We start from the raw sequence: 25,417 nt of genomic DNA on the forward strand, positions 1-25,417 counted from the left end.
ATGACCTCAGATGTTAAGTCTTATAGTGCTCAGAGCCATTTTTGATACCTCCTGTTATCGTTACGGATCTCCTTTCGCCGAACCCAATGAAGCACCTATACGTGGCATGGACTCAACAAGTCGCTGGAAACCGCTGCAGAAATACTGAGCCACACTGCCTCTATAGCCGTCAATAATCGTGAAAGTTTTGGCGGTGTAGGATATTGTGCACAAACTGACATATCGGCTATGTCCCATAAATGTTCGATAGGATTCATGTCGGGCAATCGGGGTGGCCGAATTATTCGCTCGAATTGTCCAGAATAATCTTCAAACCATTCCTGAACAGTTGTGTTCCGGTTACACGGACCACTGCTACTGGAACGTAAAGTCCATGAGTGTCTGTAAATGGTCTCCAAGGAGCCGAACGTAACAATTTCTAGTCAGTAATCCGTTCAGTTTGGCAGACGGCCCAATCATTCCATGCAAACACATCCCACACCATTACGGAGTCACCACCAGCTTGCACAGTGCCTTGTTGACAACTTCGATCAATGGCTTCGTGGGGTCTGCGCCACACTCCAAGATTCCATCAGCTTTTACCAATTGAAATCGGTACTCATCTGACCAGAACACGGCTTTCCAGTCGCCTAGGATCCAATCGGTATTGTCACGAGCCCTGGAACATGCGCTGCGGGCGATGTCCTGCAGTTAGCAGAGACACTCGCTTCGGTCGCCTCCTGCCATAACTCATTAAGGCCAAATTTTGCCGCACTGTCCTAACAGATACGTTCGTTTTTTAAATTGTAGAGTGCAGCAATCAGTCGTCCTATTTCAGATTTTATTACGAAAATCCAGATTTCGGTTAATGTCTAGCCATTCTCAATGCACTATTTTCTATTCTCGATCCCTGTTGTTCGGGCGTCGGACGTCGGACGCCCGAACAACAGGGACTTACATGCCTCGAGAATAGAAAGTAGTCCATTGAGAATGGCTAACCACTAGCCGAAATCTGGATTTGCGTAGTAAAATCCAAGAAATGGACGAGTGATTGCTGCACTCCATACTTTACGAGCCACATAACAGTCGCTGAGTGCACCCACTTTCCGAATGGAAGGTAACCTGAGATACGTTCGTCTTACGTCCCACGTCAATCTCTGCGGTGGTTTCATGCAGTGTTACTCGTCTGTTAGTACTGACAATTCAATGAAAGCGCCGCTGCTCTCGGTCGTTAAGTGAAGGCCGTCGGCCACTGCGTTGTCCGTGGTGAGAAGTAATGCCTGAAATTCGGTATTCTCGGTACACTCTTGACACCGTGGATGTCGGAATACTGAATTCCGTAATGATTTCCGACATGGAATGTCCCACGCGTCTAGCTTCAACTCATTCCTAATTCAGAATCTGTTAAATCCTATTTTGAGGGCATAATCATGTCGAAAACCTTTCCACACAAATTACCTGAGTACAAATACACCTCCGCCAATGCACAGCCACTTGATACCTTGTGTACGCGATATTACCACCATCTGTATATGTGCAGATCGCTGTGTTATTACGTTTTGTCACCTCTGTGTGTACTGCTATAACCATCAACTTGACGCAATGGTCAACACACTGGACTCGCATTCGGGAGGACGACGGTTCAATCCCGCGTCCAGCCATTTCTGATTTAGGTTTTCCGTGATTTCCCTAAATCGCTTCAGGCAAATGCCGATATGGTTCCTTTGAAAAGGCGCGGCCGACGTGCTTCCCCATTCTTCCATAATCCTATGAGACCGATGACCACGCAGTTTGGTCTCCTCCCCCAAACCAACCCCCCCCCCCTCCTCCCAACTGTCAACTTGACATAATAAAAGTGCATCTTGCTGCTTTCATTTTCAAACTTTTGATGGAGTCATGATTTGTGACATCTCCCGTAATATCATCATCGGATCAACAATGCAGTTCCAACTGCCCATTCTTATACACTCCTGGAAATGGAAAAAAGAACACATTGACACCGGTGTGTCAGACCCACCATACTTGCTCCGGACACTGCGAGAGGGCTGTACAAGCAATGATCACACGCACGGCACAGCGGACACACCAGGAACCGCGGTGTTGGCCGTCGAATGGCGCTAGCTGCGCAGCATTTGTGCACCGCCGCCGTCAGTGTCAGCCAGTTTGCCGTGGCATACGGAGCTCCATCGCAGTCTTTAACACTGGTAGCATGCCGCGTCAGCGTGGACGTGAACCGTATATGCAGTTGACGGACTTTGAGCGAGGGCGTATAGTGGGCATGCGGGAGGCCGGGTGGACGTACCGCCGAATTGCTCAACACGTGGGGCGTGAGGTCTCCACAGTACATCGATGTTGTCGCCAGTGGTCGGCGGAAGGTGCACGTGCCCGTCGACCTGGGACCGGACCGCAGCGACGCGCGGATGCACGCCAAGACCGTAGGATTCTACGCAGTGCCGTAGGGGACCGCACCGCCACTTCCCAGCAAATTAGGGACACTGTTGCTCCTGGGGTATCGGCGAGGACCATTCGCAACCGTCTCCATGAAGCTGGGCTACGGTCCCGCACACCGTTAGGCCGTCTTCCGCTCACGCCCCAACATCGTGCAGCCCGCCTCCAGTGGTGTCGCGACAGGCGTGAATGGAGGGACGAATGGAGACGTGTCGTCTTCAGCGATGAGAGTCGCTTCTGCCTTGGTGCCAATGATGGTCGTATGCGTGTTTGGCGCCGTGCAGGTGAGCGCCACAATCAGGACTGCATACGACCGAGGCACACAGGGCCAACACCCGGCATCATGGTGTGGGGAGCGACCTCCTACACTGGCCGTACACCACTGGTGATCGTCGAGGGGACACTGAATAGTGCACGGTACATCCAAACCGTCATCGAACCCATCGTTCTACCATTCCTAGACCGGCAAGGGAACTTGCTGTTCCAACAGGACAATGCACGTCCGCATGTATCCCGTGCCACCCAACATGCTCTAGAAGGTGTAAGTCAACTACCCTGGCCAGCAAGATCTCCGGATCTGTCCCCCATTGAGCGTGTTTGGGACTGGATGAAGCGTCGTCTCACGCGGTCTGCACGTCCAGCACGAACGCTGGTCCAACTGAGGCGCCAGGTGGAAATGGCATGGCAAGCCGTTCCACAGGACTACATCCAGCATCTCTTCGATCGTCTCCATGGGAGAATAGCAGCCTGCATTGCTGCGAAAGGTGGATATACACTGTAGTAGTGCCGACATTGTGCATGCTCTGTTGCCTGTGTCTATGTGCCTGTGGTTCTGTCAGTGTGATCATGTGATGTATCTGACCCCAGGAATGTGTCAATAAAGTTTCCCCTTCCTGGGACAATGAATTCACGGTGTTCTTATTTCAATTTCCAGGAGTGTACCTTGCACAGCAGTATTTTAACTTCTTAATTATTGTAAATGTTATTATTTTAATTAAACACTCTCGTTGGCATGTGATGAATCGTAGTCTGATTGGCTGGTCAATTTCGTTCGCATATGAACGGTACAATGAGATTTTAACAGATTTGACAGTAAACTTTTAAGTTAAAGGAGAGAATTACAGTAGTTTCAGTGCAACCTCCAGGGTTACTTTCGTATCTGTCATGGAAAGGTTCACAGTATGCCGGTATAGGGACTTTTTTGATTTACCCGAACACACTAAGGAATTGCGAGATGTGAAATGCTGACAAGACACGCAAGTCAGTATACGTGGAGCTGCTAGCATGAAGGTGGATGGTGACGTCAGTGTGGCTACTAATCACTGAGAATAAACGTTTTCCGGAAGCCAAAATTGAAAATGCTATGTCCCTGCCATAAAGCGGCAGCACACTAACCATTCAATAAACAGGGCGACAGCGTCCGTGTTGTTCACGATTTCATAGCATGAGCGCCCAACGTTTGAGGAGGCAATTCGCACGCTGTTACAACGGAAGAGTGAATGACGAGCATTGTGTACTTTGTAAATTCGAGAAAAGAAATTCAAAGAATCTATGTTGTGTAAATTGTCGCTAAGTACTACTAAACTGCATCCGCTGTTCGGGCAGATCTGTAGTTTGGAACGGCCGATGGTGAAAACAATCTGTCTCTAAGCAAAAGATATTTTATTATTCATTTTCGTCATAAGATCTGCGGTATTGTCTGCTTTTTCCCTTTCCTTTTAGAAGAATAAGAGTGAGTTAAGCGAATGGTACCAGAGACAGATACCAGTATGAGGGGTCTGTCTTACCAGTACTGGGAATGTTACGCACCAGTTGTCAAACGTGTGATATTTTTACAAGTAGCGGCATTAGGTTTAATGTTTTCGAATTGTCATTAAATATGGATGCACATGTTGCAACACAGGTGAAGAATTTGTTTTTAGGATTTACTAGGACTTGACGTATAACGTTCGTAGACTTTATGGTCGTCAGTAGCATCGTTGGCGACTGCGACAGATACGTTGCGGGAAAATACTATGTTTGATATGTGAAAGCGGCTGTCTTTAGCTTACAACTTAGCCTTTAGAATGAAACACGACAATTAAGAGATGTCCAAGGAAGAGTTTTATGTTTGATAATGCATGTTTGCTGCTGGATTTTTACATTTGACGGTGCCTAATAGCATAGAAGTTTTAGCCCTTTAATCCCTGACACCATTCCCCACAGTTCCAAAAATTTTTATTTCGCCAAAAGCCTCTTATTATTGAATCTTTCCGCCCTAAAATTTTAATGTGACATATTTGTCATACTGGAAAATAGACAGTATAAAACATTCAAGGAAGGATGTGTTAAGGTTTTTATTTAATTTGATTTATAGGTTCTAGTTGCAATATCTCTTTCATTCTCATTTATAAGGAATTCTGTGTTGAAGAATGAATACATTCATGTAAATCTACATCTAATTGGATATAAATCACACTTGAGTGCCTGGCAGAGGATTCAACGAACCACCTGCACAATAATTATCTATCCCACTCTCTAATAGCACGCGGAAAAAACGAACATCTACATCTTTCCATGCAAGCTCTAATTTCCCTTTTTTTATCCTGATGAACATTACTGGTCGCCGTCAACAAAATATTTCCGCTTTCGGAGGAGAAATTTGGCGATTGAAATTTCGTGACAATTTCCATCAGCAACAATTGCCTTTGTTTCAATCGTGCATCATGTCCGTGACACTCTTTCCCCTATTTCTCGATAATACACAACGTGCTTCCCTTATATGAACTTTCTAGATGTACTCTGTTAACTCGATCTGGTAAGGATCCCACACCACGCAGCAGTACTCCAAAAGAGGACGGACAAGCGTAATGTAGTCAGTCCCTTTAGTAGATCAGTTAATACTAGATTACTTTTAAATGCATTTAATTGTAATTAATACCTATAGAACGAAGTCCATGACTGATCATTGTCATACAGCAGCAAGTCACCATATATATCTCAGTTCTGCACTGTAACGTTGATATATGCTGCAAAACAGTAGCTGATTCACTAAAAAGTACATTATGCAAAACTTTTCGTTCCTTTTCACGATAAAACAGAAAAAATGCAAATGAAATTACTAGCCAACTCAATCTGTCAGTCTTTATGTGTAAAATCTTCTGAAACAATTTCTGTCTTTACTTAAGCACAAAAATACACCACATTTCTCACATAAAACATATGATTACATCTTGATACATATCTTGTCTCATCCCCTTGTTTCATTGCTCACAGGCCAATGCTCATACTCGTCTTTCTGGCAGTCTACAACTGACAGAACTGTTGTGGTAGCCCTCCTCTTCTTTTTCGACATGTCATCATTATTTGGGCGTTCTCAATTTGGTTCCTCTTTCTCTTTCACAACTAGTGCACCCACAATTTCTGCTTGAAGAAACTTGCTGTCCTTATGGTAGTTGAGCCAACTGTTGACTACCGCAACTGTAATAACGTACCAGAAGATGTATAAACACCTTCTCCTTCACTTTATGTGGTGTTTGTATAGTGATGGTAGCATGTCCATCAGATCAACACCAACCATATAGGCGTTGTAAGCTGGGATAACAGCTGGTCTTGGGATTTGCACATATCCTCTTTGTGATTTGTCCCACCTGTTTGCCTTATCCTGGTGCTCAACACCAGCGGCTGCAGACTAACAGCTTTGTTGTCGTACCTTCTCACTACAATGAATCGCTCTGTGTGATATAATAGGCTTGCTACTGGTACTCGTCCGTCGTTCTTCATGTCGTTTTCGTTGGGCAGGTCACAAACTTTGAGCCTAGTTGCTCGCACTGATCCAATGAAACAGATACTCTTTTCAACTGTTGTGTCGGTATCTGGGCCGACACCGTGAAGTTGAGATGGCTGAAAAGGCAAGCTAGACTAACGCAGACGGGCGTGAAGTACTGGAACAGGATACGTAATTAATGTTAGGAAGAAAAGTACGGAGCAGGTTTAATACTTAACTTTACTCAATCATTGAGGTACATCGATCTTGACGATACACAGGAGACTTTAAGTACAATCACTGTATGGCTAATGGCGCCTTGCTAGTTCGTAGCCATTAGCTTAGCTGATGGCTATTCTGTCTCTCGGCTAATGAGAGAGAAAGGCTTCGTACATCTGGTCGGTAGCTAGGTTCTCGTACAACTGGGGCGAGTGCTCTCTCGTATCACGAGACCTGCCTTGGTGGTGGCGCTAGGTCTGCGATTACACAGTGGCGACACGCGGGTCCGACATGTACTAAATGGACCGCGGCCGATTTAAGCTACCACCTAGCAAGTGTGGTGTCTGGCGGTGACACCACATCAACAGATACTGAACAAGTACATTGCTCGTAAAAAAAGTTGTCGCCATATGCCTTGAAACTGTGGTTTTCTGGCAACGAGTCACTTAATTTTACGAATGCTTCATATACGAGCCCTTTCCCTGCTTTTCTCTCCCTTTTTACGTTTTTTCCCCGCTGTACCCCGATACATGTCAAAGTCATATAAGTGACCAGCAGCTACTGCCCTATCTCAAATCTTGAACCCCGAACCTACAGATTTGTTTTGCGTAAACTGTTTTAAGGTGCTTCTGCCTCTCAAGGCAATCATTACTTCGTCGACACTGTGGTGTTCTTCTATAAGTTCTTTCAAACAATTTTTTCTGAATTTCTTCAGCCGTGGTTGAATATTCCGGAGCTTATCATTACCTTTTCGTTTTATCAGTTCCTAATAATTTATTTTCGAAGTGAAAGACGCTCAAAAATTTCTAAAGTCTGTTTCGTCACGTAACATTACAAATCAGTGGGCGGACCACGTCGGTCTCCCAGTAGCAGGTTAGGCTTTTGAACAAGTCAGGTACATGCCTAACAATTGTTCCCGTACAAACTTGTTAAGGCTTTCGTGGCCACTTGTTGACAAACTGCCTATTGACTTCTGTCTCGGGTTCTTCAGCCGACGTTTGTTTGATGATGTTTCTGACATTCTGCCGGCACACGTCGCTTGCATTGCCATGCTCCCCCCTCCACTGCTGGTGGTGGACTGGAGTCCAGATCACAGCCACAGGTTAGTGTACCGGTCACGCCAACGTCCAAGGGCTTTTTCGCGCTCATTTCCGGTGCGATTCGCTCTTGCTATAGTCTGTCGGTAAACAGAAGAGCGAGCGAGCGAGTGCCCACTCTGCCAACCCAGCTACGTCACAGGGCGCTTCTTCTGGCTGTTTCACAACGTAGTACCGGCCCACCCGCGGCGCGCGCTTTAAATCTGTGGCGACGCCGTGTACATATACGGCCCGGCAGCGTTAATTTTTAGACAAATGTATTAAGACCATAAGGAATACAAAAAACGATACCTTCTTCCGAAACACAACATTATAGTGTAAATATTATTAACATAAGAACGGAAGTCAGAATTATACTACAAACATAGAATCGAATGCTTGTTCATGTGAATGTATGTTCCTCTATTGCTATTCGTAAAACGAACCCCATATAATGCAATCAGTCTGTAGAATTTAAGGCTTGTTCTTATTTTGTGTTTCTACTAAAAGGTAGAAGTTTTCTTTGAAGTACTGCATTGAAACTTAACAATTCTTGCAACACAAAGAGTGTTTAAAAAGTAAGCAGAAATTTATAATTTTGTGTGTAGTATTAGTCCGATTTGCACTACTTTTTTGTCACTATCTTTAAACATGCCTCAGTGACACAATGTTATGCATATTGGATATTTACTTTGTCGTCAGTAGTCAGAAAGGTTACATGTGTTTTGGTAGCATCAACGATTATTTGTTTTGTATAAAAATAAATTAGAGAATCTGTATTAAATTTTGTTTTAAGAATGGAATAAAGTGTATGAAATTTTTAGAAATGGTAAATATTGCCTTTGGTGAGCCTGTTATGAGGAAACCAAGGGCAGACAAGTGGTATAAACATTTCAAAGCAGGCCTTAAAGAACAGCGGTTTTATAAGCATGGATGAGATTGAAAATGCTCAGTTAAGAGACGTATAAACTGTCCCGAAGAAACAGCTCCTAAAGTGTTTCGGGAATTGGAAAAAGCACTGGCATAAGTGTATAGCATGTATTGGGAAATATTTTTAAGAGGATAACACTGCTGTAAATTAACAAATAAACTTCTTACCAAAAAATAAAAATGAATATGTGAACGCACCTCGAATGTCAATCTTTTCGCTTAGAAGTCCAGAATCGCTGTACATGTTTCGAAGGAAATTTCAGCAGTGTTTAGAATAGCTATTGCGCACGTGTCTTAAGCAATATGTCTTGGAATCAGGTGAATAGTGACCGAGATACAGATTTGGTGTTCCATAAGCATCAAAGTTTTTACCTGATTTTGAAACTGTCTACAACGATGGGTTTCCTCCCAAAATTATTAGTTTTCCTTCGTGGCGATTCCAGCAAACCATGCGACTTATTTTTCTGTTCCTTACTTATGTGTCCTATTGGGTGAGGCTGACGTTTGCATGGATTGCAGCCCTTTAATTGGGACTGGTAATATTAGTCAACAATTCTTTTTGGGCCGCCTCTAGTATTCTGCATATTTTCTTGCAATGCTAGACGGTTATCCATCGCTTCCGGATATCGAAGTACATCAGTAAGTATACAAAGTTAACTCACTGACACTGGCAATTAAGATCCCACGAACAGAAACGACGTATATCACTGCACGCCGATCTACACCGCTAGGCCGATAACAGGCAACAGATTTTGGGTGCCCCTGTAGGCCGGTGACAGCGTTCTTCCGGGAAAGGCCACTTCCCCCACCAAAAGTGCTGATCGCTCTTGAGTTTACAGACAGACTATACCTGTAACGGCAGTTCGCTGCAGCACGGGAATCCAAGATCCGTTCACTTCGAGGCTTTCTTCTTTCTTGTTGAAGCTGTTCTCACGTTTGGGTATGTCTATAGCTTCTCTGGAGAAGCGGGTGTGATAGCTCTTCTCTACAGCCAGAATTTCCGCGTCGGTGAAAATTACGGTGTTGTCGGCCTAACACAGCGCGTCCTCTGCCACGGCCGATTTCCGCACCTGTCCCAACCTGCAATGCCGCTCTGGTGTTGACTGATCGTCCAACCATTCCGATATAAATTTTTCCGCAAGTCCTGGTATGCGGTATAATCCAGGCATTGCAAGTGGGTCCCTTTTCTCCTTTGCCGACCTGACACACCTTTTGATCTTCTTTGTCGGGTTACAAATAATCTTTACGCAGTATTTACTCAATATACGGCCGATTCTGTCCGTCACTCTGGGAACGTATAACAGAAAGGCCGTACCCGACCTTTTTTGTCCGATGTGTCACTTCGCTGAGTATTTGACTCTGTTACACTTGTTATATTATATATCACGCAGGGCACTATAGGGTTAAGATATGTTATACTGCAGCACGATATAAATATTTTATATGGCTGTCAGTAGACACAGTACTGCGCTGTATTGATAATTGCTTTATGGCATTTCATAATGGGATAACGTTGTCGCGAAACATGTTGTGGTGAAAATAGGATACGTTTGACAACTAGGGCGTAATTCAAGAGACAGTTGTACTATGGATTCACAACAGATAACTAGAATCTCTGTACGATGAGGTACGGCATCCTGTCTTGTCTTGTTTTGTAACGTACAAAACATGAAAAAGGAGACGTTTCAGCTGACTCCTTACAAAATGAGAATCACCCAGAAAGTTTCCAGAGTTCATTAGCTACAGTTAGAGGTAATGTCTTAAACACCACTGCTGGAAGTGGAATAATTGGAAGAATTCATTAACGAACTGCAACTCTTCAGTCTTTTGTGGATTTGTAATATGGAAATTACGGTGACAGGTACTATCATAACACTATCGTGACAATGTAGATGACATTAGGGAAATGTGATACGGACTGAAGATTATATTTTACGGAGAATATTTATAAGCGTGATCCGTTGTTAATGAAGAACGAACATCATTCACGAATGTGAGCTTGCTAGTGAAGATGCGACAAATACACTTTAAGACGAACGAAGGAATTACCCGAATGGAACGGAAATCGGTAGATGAGACGCACATGTACAGACAAACAAATAATTACAACCTTCTTAAAAAATGGATGATTTATTCAGGAGAAAGAGCTTCACAAATTGAGCATGTCTTGCTCCACCTCCGGCCCTTATGGAAGCAGTTATTTGGCTTGGAATTGATTGATAAAGGTATTAGGTGTCCTCCTGAGGGATATCGTGCCAAATTCTGTCCAATTGGCGAGTTTTATCGTCAAAATCCCGAGGTGGTTGGAGGGCACAGCCCATGATGTTCCAAACGTTCTCTGTTGAGGGAGATCCGGCGACTTTGCTGGTGAAGGTAAGAGTTCGAAATCACAAAGAATAGCAGCAGAAACTCTCGCCATGTGCGCGAAGCTCGGAATAAGGATGCTCGCCGTTACCGAGAAGATTTTACACCCAAATATTGTCGTCAGAAATCCATGCGTGTCATATTCCATCGGCTTCTGGCATCTTCGAATCCATTCATCTCGAGTGTCCAGAAAATGACAATTGAAGAAGATGAACAGCTGCCACCTGAGGTAAAAAGATTTGCTTTTCGAACCGTCTACCACTGGACAACACGACAGCGACAAATGTCATTATGATTTCGATTGAAAAATATAAGATAATGGCAATTTCGACATCTAATTCGTTATCGACGACCTCACAATACTTTACACCTGACGTTTTACGCTACTGGCCATTAAAATTGCTACACCAAGAAGAAATGTAGATGATAAATGGGTATTCATTGCACATATATATTATACTAGAACTGACATGTGATTACATTTTCACGCAATTTGGGAGCGTAGATATTGAGAAATCAGTACCCACAACAACCACCTCTGGCCGTAATAACGGCCTTGATACGCCTGGGCATTGAGTCAAACAGAGCTTGGACGGCGTGTACAGGTACAGCTGCCCATGCAGCTTCAACACGATAGCACAGTTCATCAAGAGTTGTGACTGGCGTGTTGTGACGAGCCAGTTGCTCGGCCACCATTGACCAGACGTTTTCAATTGGTGAGAGATCTGGAGAATGTGCTGGCAAGGGCAGCAGTCGAACATTTTCTGTATCCAGAAAGGCCCGTACAGAACCTGCAACATGCGGTCGTGCATTGTGCTGCTGAAATGTAGGGTTTCTCAGGGATCGAATGAAGGGTAGAGCCACGGGTCGTAACACATCTGAAACGTAACGTCCACTGTTCAAAGTGCCGTCAATGCGAACAAGAGGTGACCGAGACGTGTAACCAATGGCACCCCATACCATCACGCCGAGTGATACGCCAGTATGGCGATTACGAACACAAGCTTCCAATGTGCGTTCACCGCGATGTCGCTAAACACGGATGTGAACATCATGGTGCTGTAAACAGAACCTGGATTCATCCGCAAAAATGACGTTTTGCCATTCGTGCACCCATGTTCGTCGTTGAGTACACCATCGCAGGCGCTCCTGTCTGTGATGCAACGTCAAGGGTAACTGCAGCCATGGTCTCCGAGCTGATAGTCCATGCTGCTGCAAACGTCGTCGAACTGTTCGTGCACATGGTTGTTGTCTTGCAAACGTCCCCATCTGTTGACTCAGGGATCGAGACGTGGCTGCACGATCCGTTACAGCCATGCGGATAAGATGCCTGTCACTTCGACTGCTAGTGATACGAGGCCGTTGGGATCCAGCACGGCGTTCCGTACTACCCTCCTGAACCCACCGATTCCATATTCTGCTAACAGTCATTGGATCTCGACCAACGCGAGCAGAAATTTCGCGACACGATAAACCGCAATCGCGATAGGCTACAATCCGACCTTTATCAAAGTCGGAAAAGTGATGGTACGCATTTCTCCTCCTTACACGAGGCATCACAACAACGTTTCACCAGGGACCGCCGGTCAACTGCTGTTGTGTATGAGAAATCGGTTGAAAACTTTCCTCATGTCAGCACGTTGTAGGTGTCGCCACCGGCGCCAGCCTTGTGTGAATGCTCTGAAAAGCTAATCATTTGCATATCACAGCATCTTCTTCCTGTCGGTTAAATTTCGCGTCTGTAGCACGTCATCTTCGTGGTGTAGCAATTTATTGGCCAGTTATGTAATAGAATCTGTTAAATTCATAGTTTTTGATCCGCTATGTTGGATCCACTAATTTGAATTTTATAACTCCGACATTGGAGTTTTAATCAGCGACACAATGAGTCTAAAAAGAAAACAGTTTTGTAGAATTTTATATCCATTTTTCTATTATGTCCAGGTTTCGGAGCCAGTTGGTCCACTGCGCGGCTACGAGAGGCAGCTAAGAGTGAGTGTTCCGTCTGCCGGCCGCTGTGCCTAGCGAATCACTTCTGTCGCCAAACTTTTTACTGACTGAGTCCCACTAAAGCACGGGCGGCTTGCTAATAAAGACATAACTTTCAGTTGCCCCGTTAGATTTGTTACGCCAGCCCTCTGAGAAGTGACACCAGGTATTTGAGACAGACAAGTTCCTATGTACGTGCACACGAATGCGCGACATGAACAATGATAGGGCACATTCTGCAATATGAGGGAATCGACAGTTTGGTTATAGGACGAAAGGGAGAAATCATAATATGAAAACAGAAATCAGGTTCCAATGGATGTAAGTTGCAGTAGTTATTCGGGGATTCGAAGTTTCGTTTAAATATTTATTTTCGTTTCGTTTTGAACTCGTTCTGCCTTGTTTGGTTGGCTGTAACTTCTCTGTCGTTTTGGGTGACTTTGTGCTTTTGCAACTGCGAGAGAAACCAAATATCTTCCTGCGAGAGTATAACATGAATTTGGCCCTGTTTTACAATCTTTCCAGAAAAAGTGCGAAGTGATTAAATGCTGAACTTCATGAGTAATCTCCTTAATTAAACAAAGTGGTCCCTGTGCGTTAATGATCGTCCTAGTCATGCTATTCATGAAATGGTCCCTGTGAGTTGACAATTTATGTAGCAAACTGATCCTGCAATGTTACCTTGTAGTGTACTTGCTTGGAAGCTTGGTATTCGCTGCTCTCTCTGCGCCTGCTGCAAATTTCTAAATACAGTTTCTGAGAGCTTAGTGTCGTCCTCCATACAACAAGTAAACTATTTTACACACGTCATTGAGTGAGACGCACTTGGATCTTGGATGTGGACAAGGCCCTTAGGTGAAATATTTCGTTAACAATTTGTTTTTAAATTACCTGATGTATTATTACTTGTACGAAATTCATATTACAACAGTCATTAACACTGACAAATAGCAACATTGATATCAATCTCTTACACTCACAAATGCCAGAAAAATAATTAATAAACAAGAAAAATACCTTACGCTCAAAATTACTCAGTCTTCAATGAAAATTTTAAGTTCCCTGATATGGATGTCCCATTCAACACTAGTACCAAACTACTCGCGAATGCAATGCAACTAAATAAAAAATATTACCCTCATTCCTCTACATACGCTTTTCTAATCTTATTACAGCACATTTTATTCTAAATCACTAATCGATTCTTTTTACTGTCTTTCACAATATTCGTACATACATATCATTTTACTTAAACACAGATGCACTTAACTATACGTCTACACTGCCATGAGTCCTCTGCTTGGCTCCTGTCTCACTACTCATGTAACGATAGAACTTTCACATTCTTCAGTGCCAAGCAGCGATGACGAAAAAAGCACATCACCCAGCGACACAGCTAATCTGACCAAAGACTGTGCGTGAATAAGAAGCAATTCAGAATTGTCGCTTAGTGTTTGAGATATCCTTAGTATGTACAAATTCTGGAAATGCAAATGATAAACTCCCAATAAACCTGAGCACTGTTGCAAGGGAGTTTCTGGTACACTCTCCATTGTTGTCAGATCTTTCCAAAATGACGGCGATGACGTCATCCAAGATGGCGGCGTGTAGACATGGCAACAGCACATGTCGTCACCCAAGGTGTCGGCCATGACGTCATTCAAGATAGCTGATTTTGGCGGGAAGTTTGATTCTTGGTGGGAAGATAGATAACTTGAGCTACCTCCACTAACCTAACCCTCTTCCACAGAAAATGGCAGCAAGTTCAAATTCTATCAGGGCAATGCAACATACCTCTTCTAACCTAAGAAAATGGTGGGAAGATGGGTCAATTGGGCTAACTCCACCAATCTAAGTCATCCAACCGCCACCTCTTCCTAGGGATAGGCGGAAATTCTGAATTTTAGAGGGAAGGTAGGTCAATTGGGCTATCTCTACTAATCCAAGAAAATAGTGGGTAAGAAAGGGCACTTGGGCTACCTCCACTAACCTAAGTCACCCGACTGCCACCTCATCCTAGGAAATGGCAGGGAGAGTACTTGACCTGTGCCGCACATTAGTTTTTATTATTTTGCATGCACTATTTATTTAGACAATTTGATGCTCTACAGCTGTCCAGAGTGTTCACCATGAGGTCTGGACTCTAGCTGACTTAGTACACAGTACCACCACCAGAGGGTGCTCTCATCCGTACCATAACCGAAGATGGCAGTCATGACATCAGCCGATGATGCAAGTACCATTACCCAAGATGGTGGGAAACAGTGTGATTGCCACAGGGTCCAGGAGTAGTACACAGTATCACCACCAGAGGGCGCTGTCATCTGTTCTGCAGCTTAATCCAAGATGGTGATCATGACCTCAGCTGATCACCCAAGTACCATTATCCAAGATGATGGATTTTGGCGTGCTCGCACCCTTTGAGCGTCTGTACTCTCCAAATAGGACTTTGCTCCCATCTGGTCGTGTCAGCAATGGTGTGTAGGTGGTCACGTATTTGTAGAGGAATTTCTCAGGTGTCAATATGAGAGGGATGTCGCCACCTCATGCTTGTGGGCACCTGTGCGTGGTTTGACAGTTGCCGGTACATCTCAGCTTCTGGGAACATGTGTGGTAGTCTCATGTGTGGTTGAGTGGATAGGGGAGGCAGGCGGTGTCTGTGCATGTTGTTTGCATGTTTGTTGCATTATTTTGTGAGCAGGTCTGTAAGTTGTGCTATGTATTATTTGGACAGTTTACGAGTTGATTTCATGTCTGCACTATTTAGGAGGAGTTTGCAAGTCTGAACTGAAATTATTTCGGTAATTTAGGAGTTGTTTGCATGTCTCCATAGCGTTATTTAGGAGTAGCTTACAGGTCTGTGGGCTGTGTGGTGTGACCCCAAGCATGTGAGAGCATGTGTTTTGTATCAGTGTGATAAATATACTATCTGAAATCCATCCCTAAATAAATTGTTCCAAAATAAATAAAGTACACTCCTTCCTCTCTCCAGCAGCTCAGCACAGGCTGAGTCATTTTCCCCTCCAGACAGTCATCTTGGGTTATGTCATGGAACAGACGTCATTGCTCTCTGGTGGCAATACTGTGTACTAGGTCCAGACCTCGTGGTGAACACATTGTTTCCTGCCAAAATCCGCCATCTTGGATAATGTTACTTGCGCCATCAGCTGAGGTCATGGCCGCCATCTTCGATTAGGTCACAGAATGAATGACAGCACCTTCTAGTGGTGGTACTGTGCACTTGGCCCGAACCTCGCGGCGAGCACACTGTTTCCTGCCATCTTGGATAAGAGTACTTGCGTCGTCGGCTGACGTCATTACCGCCATCTTGGATTACATCATGGATGAGAGCGCCCTCTGGTGGTGGTACTGTGTACTAGGTCAGCTGGAGTCTAGACCTTGTGGTGAACACATTGGATGGCTTAACTGCTTAAAATTGTGTAAATAAATAGTGCATGCAAAATAATAAAGACTTACGTCTAGCACAGGTTGAGTCCCCTCCCTGCCATTTCCTAGGATGAGGTGGCAGTCGGGTAACTTAGGTTAGTGGAGGTAGCCCAACTGACCTATCTTCCCACCAAAATTCCAACTTCCCAGCAAAATCAGCATCTAGAATGATGTCATGGCTGCTATCTTGGGTGTGATTATATGCTGTTGCCAAGTCTACATGCTGCCATCTTCGATGACGTCATCGCCGCCATATTAGATACGTCTGGCAACAATGCAGAGTGCGCCAGAATCCCCCTTGCTTCAATACTGACCTGTTTCAAGATGAAGAGGTTTCGATCACATAAAGTAGCGTGGAAAGTTGCTTGAAACCAGTCTGGGCATTGAATACCACAACAACAATGGCTGGTTGGGGGAAGAGAAGCGGTCAACGTTGCATAGACGATGCCATTAGATATGGATCCCAACCCTGAATAGCATAAAGCCGTCAGCACATGGACCGTGCAGTCGAGCGTCAATGTGGAGCGTAGCGAGTTTCTGGCGTCATAGCGTGGAAATAGCAAGTGGTGGAGTCTTTCAGAACGTGCAGAGCAATATCTAGCAAGTCAGATATTCTGAACACGTGTCTCAACGTAGACCAATGAGTCGGAAGAACGCCACCTATGTCACACGACGCCATTTCTGTTCAGTACAAAGTAGGGAAGCGCCAGCTTGTCTTTCAGTTAAGCTCATGTTTTGTGTGTTTTATATACGAATTTATGCTACATCAAAGTGTCAGCTGACTGAGTATCTCTCTAAAATCCGTCGTTAATTGTACGATTTGCCGTAATGGAATGAGAGGAAATGTCGTATTGGTGGTCGTAGAATTTTCGGAAAGTAACTAGCGCATTACGTAAGTATGCCGTTTGAAAACAAAGCCACATTAAAGATCCATCAAAACACATGGTTCTTGGTACAGTTTATTATAATTAAGTACCAGTTAATAACATATATACAGGTAGAGCCAGCCCAAACAAATACTACTCATTGTGCGTTTAACGCGATGCTGAGCATTCACTGAACACGTCTGTCTGTGTGTCTCATTACAAACAAAATATCTTAAAATTTTACATGCGCATTCCATACAGCAATCCGAAATTAGTCTAGACCTGTTATCTATTTAACGATACATATTACCAGGCACGCCAAAACTGAAAGATTGGTGAGTACTCCAACAGCTTTGATGCACTGCGATATACAGAACGTTTCATAATTCCAGTTACACCTTTCTAGTGACTGTAGAGGAGTCTTAATAGCTAAAGTTTTGACAAAGAACCCGCTTTTTGATAAAAAGTAAGTTTGAACACTGGATTGCTTTCAGATCTCTCGTTGACAAGAGGACGTCAGTCGCTGTTGTATTGGGTGGTCCATTAAGTCGTAGAGTTTTTCAAAAATGGTTCAAATGGCTCTGAGCACTGTGGGACTTAACATCTGAGGTCATCAGTCCCCTAGAACTTAGAACTACTTAAACCTAACTAACCTAAGGACATCACACACATCCATGCCCGAGGCAGGATTCGAACCTGCGACCGTAGCGGTCACGCGGTTCCAGACTGAAGCGCCTAGAACCGCACGGCCACACCGGCCGGCGTAGAGTTTTTCCATGTGTTTAATAATCACAACAGATACACATAACAGAGACGTTAGACATCAGTAATACATACTCCTTCACTATTTACAACAGTCTGCCAACGCTGGGGTATCTTTCCGATTCAGGGACTGTAGAAATCATGTGGTTTTGAGGTGAAGAACCCGTCGAGTTGAGTTTGGAGCGCATTTTTATCCGGAAAGAAAGTTCCTTCAACGTTGTTCGATAGAGTGCGGAAAAGGTCAAAATCTGAGGGCGTAAGATTGGCAACATAAGGTGGCTGCAGAACGACTTCCCATTCTCACTCCTTTATAGTACTTTCTTTGTCAGTCTAGCAGAATGCAGGCACCCGTTATCATGGAGTAGCATCACTCCACGCAGTCTTTGTGGTCCCTGTTCTTGGACTACTTCTGCAAGAGGTGAGCCGCGCGGTCTCAGGCGCCTTGCACGGTTCGCGTGGTTCCTCCCGTCGGAGGTTCGAGTCCTCCCTCGGGCATGGGTGTGTGTGTTGTCCTTAGCGTAAGCTAGTTTAAATGGTTCAAATGGCTCTGAGCACTATGGGACTCAACATATTGGGTCATAAGTCCCCTAGAACTTAGAACTACTTAAACCTAACTAACCTAAGGACATCACACACACCCATGCCCGAGGCAGGATTCGAACCTGCGACCGTAGCAGTCCCGCGGTTCCGGAATGCAGCGCCAGAACCGCTAGACCACCGCGGCCGGCAAGCTAGTTTAAGTTAGGTTAAGTAGTGTGTAAGCTTAAGGACCGAAGACCTCAGCAGTTTGGTCCCATAAGACCTTACCACAAATTTCCAAAAATTTGCACGACGTGTCAGTTGTTGACAATAAATTTCAGCAGTGATGGAATCAGTTCACAGCACATCACACCGTCATTGTTCCACTAGATCCACAACATTATCTTTTGTGGATGCGCGAAGGTCTTTATGCACGAAGTTGCTACTTTGTTTGGCTTAGCCATTCCTTTCTTTTCCTTATGTTAACGCAAAGACGGCATGTCTCCTCTACATCTACATTTACATCTATACTCCGCAAGCCAACTAACGGCGTGTGGCGGAGGGCCTTTTGCGTGCCGCTGTCATTACCTCCCTTTCCTGTTCCAGTCACGTATGGTACGCGGGAAGAACGACTGCAGGAAAGCCTCCGTGCGCGCTCGAATCCCTCTAATTTTATATTCTTGATCTCCTCGGGAGATATAAGTAGGAGTAAACAATATATTCGATATCTCTCGAAACCTGGACAGCAAGCTACACCGCGATGCAGAGTGCCTCTCTTGCAGAGTCTGCCACTTGAGTTTGCTAAACATCTCCATAACGCTGTCACGCTTACCAAATGACCCTGTGACGAAACGCGCCGCTCTTCTTTGGATCTTCTCTATCTCCTCTGTCAACCCGACCTGGTGCGGATCCCACACCGATGAGCAATACTCAAGTATAGGTCGAACGAGTGTTTTGTAAGCCACCTCCTTTGTTGATGGACTACATTTTCTAAGGACTCTCCCAATGAACCTCAACCTGGCACCCGCCTTACCAACAATTAATTTTATATGATCATTCCACTTCAAATCGTTTGGTACGCATATTGCCAGATATTTTACCGAAGTAACTGCTACCAGTGTTTGTTCCGCTATCATATAATCATACAATAAAGGATCCTTCTTTCTACGTATCCGCAATACGTTACATTTGTCTATGTTAAGGGTCAGTTGCCACTCGCTCCACCAAGTGCCTATCCGCTGCAGATCTTCCTGCATTTCGCCACCAATACCGAAGCAGAATCGGTGTTGCTCCCGAGCCAGCTGATGACGAGCGAGCAGTAACACACATATGGCCACCCAGCTTAGGGCATGCGGTACCCATACACGCGATTTTTGAACCTTCCACATAGCATTCGAATGTCGCACGAAGGTGGAGTGGTGGCAGTTCATCTCATTTACGAGTTCTCGTCTACAGTGATGTGGATCATTGCGTATCAATGCGTTTAAACGATCTTCATCAAACCGCAAGGGTCTCACCTGAACGTGCAGAGTCACTAATGTCAAAATGATCCTCCTTTAAACGGAAAACCATTTTATTGCCGTTCTCTGTGCAGTGGCATTATCCCCATAAACGGTGCAAAGTTTTCCGGCTGCCACCACTGCTGTTACCCTTCTGTTGAACTCAAACAGAAGAATACAACGGAAATGTTCCCACTTGTCTACTAGGCACTCCATTTTTAGCGTCCTCAGCTCTGCTCACTATCTCCAAACGGAAAAATGAAAATATGTCAGCTTAAATAGCAACAGTGAACTACAAATAAAAATGACAATAGATAAGAACACCCACAGCAACCGGAAACCCAACATGCGAAACTAAGACGCTACGAACTTACACACCAACCTAATAGTTACATCACATACCTTTACAGTCCGACTACAACAACAGCAGCTGCCAGGAACTGGTGTGTTTGCATAAGCCTTGCATACAATCACTCTTGAACACGTAGTGACTTTAAGTGTGAGGCGTAACTCCTGCGCGTGCAGCAGCTCTTGACTGTGGTGCTTCACGGACTATGAGTACTCGAGACACTGGGCATGCCACGAGCTCCTGTAGCGCGTACTGGAAAGCTGGAGATCTCAAAGTGATACGATTTTCAAATTTACTTTGCACCCAAATGGTACCTTTGCGGGTGTGGTGCCTTATCATAACTACACTACTGGCCATTAATATTGCTACACCATGAAGATGACGTGCTACAGACGCGAAATTTAACATACAGGAAGAAGATGCTATGATATGCAAATGATGAGCTTTTCAGAGCATTCACACAAGGTTGGCGCCGGTGGCGACACCTACAACGTGCTGACATGAGGAAAGTTTCCAACCGATTTCTCATACACAAACATCAGTTGACCGGCGTTGCCTGGTGAAACGTTGTTGTGATGCCTCGTGTAAGGAGGAGAAATGCGTACCATCACTTTTCCGACTTTGATAAAGGTCGGATTGTAGCCTATCGCGATTGCGGTTTATCGTATCGCGACATTGCTGCTCGCGTTGGTCGAGATCCAATGACTGTTAGCAGAATATGGAATAGGTGGGTTCAGGAGGGTAATACGGAACGCTGTGCTGGATACCAACGGCCTCGTATCACTAGCAGTCGAAGTGACAGGCATCTTATCCGCATGGCTGTAACGGATCGTGCAGCCACGTCTCGATCCCTGACTCAGCAATTGGGGACGTCTGCAAGACAACAACCATGTGCACGAACAGTTCGACGACGTTTGCAGCAGCATGGACTATCAGCTCGGAGACCATGGCTGCGGTTACCCTTGACGCTGCGTCACAGACAGGAGCGCCTGCGATCGTCTACTCAGCGACGAACCTGGGTGTACGAATGGCAAAACGTCATTTTTTCGGATGAATCCAGGTTCTGTTTACAGCATCATGATGGTCACATCCGTGTCTGGCGACATCGCGGTGAACGCACATTGGAAGCGTGTATTCGTCATCGCGATATTCGCGTATCAGCCGGCGTGATAGTATGGGGTGCCATTGGTTACACGTCTCGGTCACCTCTTGTTCGCATTGACGGCACTTTGAACAGTGGACGTTACATTTCAGATGTGTTACGACCCGTGGCTCTACCTTTCATTCGATCCCTGCGAAACCCTACATTTCAGTAGGATAATGCACGACCTCATGTTGCAGGTCCTGTACGGGCCTTTCTGTATACAGGAAATGTTCTACTGTTACCCTGGCCTGCACATTCTCCAGATCTATCACCAACTGAAAACGTCTGGTCGATGGTGGCTGAGCAATTGGCTCGTCACAATACGCCAGTCACAACTCTTGATGAACTGTGGTATCGTGTTGAAGCTGCATGGGCAGCTGTACCTGTACACGCCATCCAAGCTCTGTTTGAGTCAATGCCCAGGGGTATCAAGGCCCTTATTACGGCCAGAGGTGGTTGTTGTGGGTACTGATTTCTCAGGACTTATGCACCCAAATTGCGTGAAAATGTAATAACATGTCAGTTCTAGTATAATATATATGTCCAGTGAATACCCGTTTATCATCTGCATTTCTTTATGGTGTACCAATTTTAATGGCCAGTAGTGGATATCTAATAAGCCTAGGAGTTTGCAATAGGAACTGCTTATAGCAGACAGAGGGGCGCATGCCAGCTACACTGAGTCACTGTCAGTGTACTGGGTAGTCTTCTCGTTCTTCTGTCCGACTTCATGAATGCTGCTATAAACTAATTTCCCATGGCTCTGTTGAATGCGAATATAAAGTGAAACACATGATGAGCATTATTCGATGGTGAGATTGCTATCCTTGATTAATAATATAGATTGTGGATTTAGAGCAAACCAAAGAGAGATGAAAGTATAGACGAGCATCAGAAATGATGTTTGTAACAAAGGTAAAGGAATACTGGAACCACCTAGCAAAGTAAAGTGTGACGGACGATCCAAAGAGAAGAAACATTTCACTTCGGGAGAATACTATCATCAATTTTAGATGTCAATTTCAGAAAGAAATTTCTGAGATTCTGCGTCTGGAGCACGGTATTGTACGTAAATGAACAGCAGAATGTGTATGCCTCCCACCTGTCTTGTGAAATTAGAAGTACTCGTGCAACAGATACATTTTGTGCCCTAAACGTAAACCCCAGAATATGACTTTGACACTTGCATAAAGCGATCTGACATTTGCATTGCCGATAGGTGAAAGGCATTTCACATCAAGCGCAACGAAAGGAGGAGGCCCGAGGTTATTCGCAAGTAACGCAAATGCACTTTGCACAGTACATGCTGGAAGGTGCTGTACGCTGCATTACGGACTACGGAAGTAGGTTACGTTCGTAGTTCGGAAGAAAGACTGGCATAAGGCAAGCTGACAGCACTTTTTTTTTTATAGATACGCAATTGTTATTCAATTTACGCTACTTCTGAGTAACATTTAACTGCTTGGTTCGGTTGATGGAAACTAAATTTGATGTGTAGTGCTCAGATCTTCAGTTTGTTTTTAAATTGTGGTGCTTGTATCTGAGGAACGTATTGTTCTTGTTGACCATGTGTTGCGACAAGGCGATAAATACACAGATTTAGTGCAGGAGGAATTTTCTGAAACATTCCCGGAAACAGCTGCACTTCATCGTAATGCAGTTCGTCAACTTACTGAGAAATTTCGAGAGACAGACTCAGTATTAGATGTCGAACGAAGTGCAAGACCATTCAAACTAAACAAAAAGTTGTTAGATATTTCCGACTTTATGCACCAGAGCCTCACAAAATCATTGCACAAATTGGAAAAGGGAAAAAATATCGGGCTTCCAACCGCATATAAATTGTTTAGGAAAACACAGTAACTGGTCTCGCGCAAATAGACAGCAGTGCAAGAATTGAAAGATACGGATCATGAAAAGCTAATCCGTTACTACAAATGGTTTACGCATATTATTGAGAGGAATACCACTGATATTCTTGACGTCAACTTCTGTACAGACGAGGCCTGCTTCCAGCTCTATCGTCATGTTAACACACAAAATGTATGACTATAGTCAACGGAGAATCCTCGTCCCGTGTTTGAAAGACCATCGCAAGATCATAAAACTGGAGTACTGGTAGCAATATCCAGACGGCGCTTCATTGGACCTTTATTTTTTGGTGAAACCGTAGCAGAAGAGGTTTTTGTTTAATGATCCACGATTTCACAGGTCAGCTGAAGGCACAAGGAATCAACTACTTGCGGTTTCAGCAACATGGCGCCACTGCCTCTTCCGGAAGAGTTTTTTGGGGAACATGTCTTCTCAAAAAACCTATGGCCCCCTCCATTACCAGACTTTACTTCACTTGATTTTTTTTCTTTGGGGAACAGAAAAATCTGTAGTGTACCGCAGTTGCCTATGCATGCTGTATGTCAACGCTTTGTCACTTAAAAACTGAGTTCACTGCGTACGTTAGAAACACATCACAAAGCTGCAGAAAGTGGTCACCAATAAACTTAAGCTGGTTCACACTTGTATAGCCACTGTGGGTGTCATTGCCAACACACGTTGAGCCGGCCGGTGTGGCCGTGCGGTTAAAGGCGCTTCAGTCTGGAACCGCGTGACCGCTACGGTCGCAGGTTCGAATCCTGCCTCGGGCATGGATTTGTGTGATGTCCTTAGGTTAGTTAGGTTTAATTAGTTCTAAGTTCTAGGCGACTGATTACCTCAGAAGTTAAGTCGCATAGTGCTCAGAGCCAACACACGTTGTAACTGCACAGCAACTTTGCGAACACAATGTAGATCCGATACGTGCATGGACAAATGTCTTCTCCATGTGCTACCTAATTCCCTTAATACTCAATAACATGTAGCATGCGTCTTAAATTCAGTGACCCACAGTCAGGTAGCCCCAGCGCTCGATTTCGAATTAATGGCATTAGCAACGATTTACCCTGGTTGCTGAAAATTGTTTATTCCGTAAAACCGTAACACTGAATTTCAAGCGTAAGCAAGAGACCTACTGCTTCACGACACTGTGTGGTGTCACCACCAGACACCACACTTGCTAGGTGGTAGCGTTTAAATCGGCCGCGGTCCGTTAGTATACGTCGGACTCGCCCGCGTGTCGCCACTATCAGTGATTGCAGACCGAGCGCCGCCACACGGCAGGTCTAGTCTAGAGAGACTCCCTAGCACTCGCCCCAGTTGTACAGCCGACTTTGCTAGCGATGGTTCACTGTCTACATACGCTCTCATTTGCATACAGTTTGGTATAGCCTTCAGCTACGTCATTTGCTACGACCTAGCAAGGCGCCATATTCAGTTACTATGTCTTCTGAACAGATAATACTGTGACCCATGTACCATCAAGAGCGACGTTCATCATTAATGGATTAAAGTTAAGTATCAAAGTAATTATGTCCGCTTTCTGAATTCTAATTCCTTGTCATGTTCCAGACCTCACGTCAGAATAGTTCTTCCCTCCTCACGCCAGCCTGCGTGAGCTAAACCGCGTGCATTTCGGCCTCCTCTAGTAACACGGTGTTGGCTCTTCTGCCAACACAACAGATTGCATGAAAATTCCAGTTTCAATGCCAATACACGCCGCTGAAATTGGTTACAATAGAAAAATTTATAAATTAATGATTCCACGAGATTTCAATACAAGAAATAATTCCAAAATTACCAGTGGATATGCTATACAGTTTTACCAGAGTGGGAGTAGATAAACATCGAATAAAAATTAAAACAAATTTTAAAACGCATTAATGTAATAAATCCCCTGAAGATTTGGAAATGAGTGTGAAATGCTACTCGTAGGTCACTTTAATTTACGTAGCCCTAATCCGAAGACGGAATCAGATCACCACGTGTTCTGAATCAAACAGAATGTGAACAAAGACACGATATCCTCCATATGAGATATCCGCTCAACTGCGGGAAAGTCCAAAAGGGATAGAATCGAAGTGTTTGACGTATGTTCCTACAGAAGAATAGGTGCCGTGATAAGAAAACAGATTTAGTAGTGTTCCGCACAGTCGACAAGGAAAGCCGTACATTGGCGTGGGCATGATGATAGGACATGTGTTAAGACATC

General features: G+C 44.6%; 1 protein-coding gene across 4 annotated transcripts in view; it reads left to right on the forward strand.

The window, feature by feature from the left end:
* The window catches only part of LOC126418647 (fatty acyl-CoA reductase wat-like), a 221,818-nt gene that overhangs the window by 90,682 nt on the left and 105,719 nt on the right, over positions 1 to 25,417 (forward strand). For 2 of the 4 annotated variants that reach the window (XM_050085515.1, XM_050085518.1), the window contains exon 2: positions 12,706 to 12,753. The exons of the other annotated variants lie outside the window; for them this stretch is intronic. The gene's annotated coding sequence lies outside the window, so the exon portion shown is untranslated. The remainder of the gene's footprint in view (positions 1 to 12,705; positions 12,754 to 25,417) is intronic. 4 annotated transcript variants of the gene reach the window in all.

The sequence above is a fragment of the Schistocerca serialis genome, chromosome 9 (assembly GCF_023864345.2).
Source record: "Schistocerca serialis cubense isolate TAMUIC-IGC-003099 chromosome 9, iqSchSeri2.2, whole genome shotgun sequence".
Taxonomy (NCBI): domain Eukaryota; kingdom Metazoa; phylum Arthropoda; class Insecta; order Orthoptera; family Acrididae; genus Schistocerca; species Schistocerca serialis.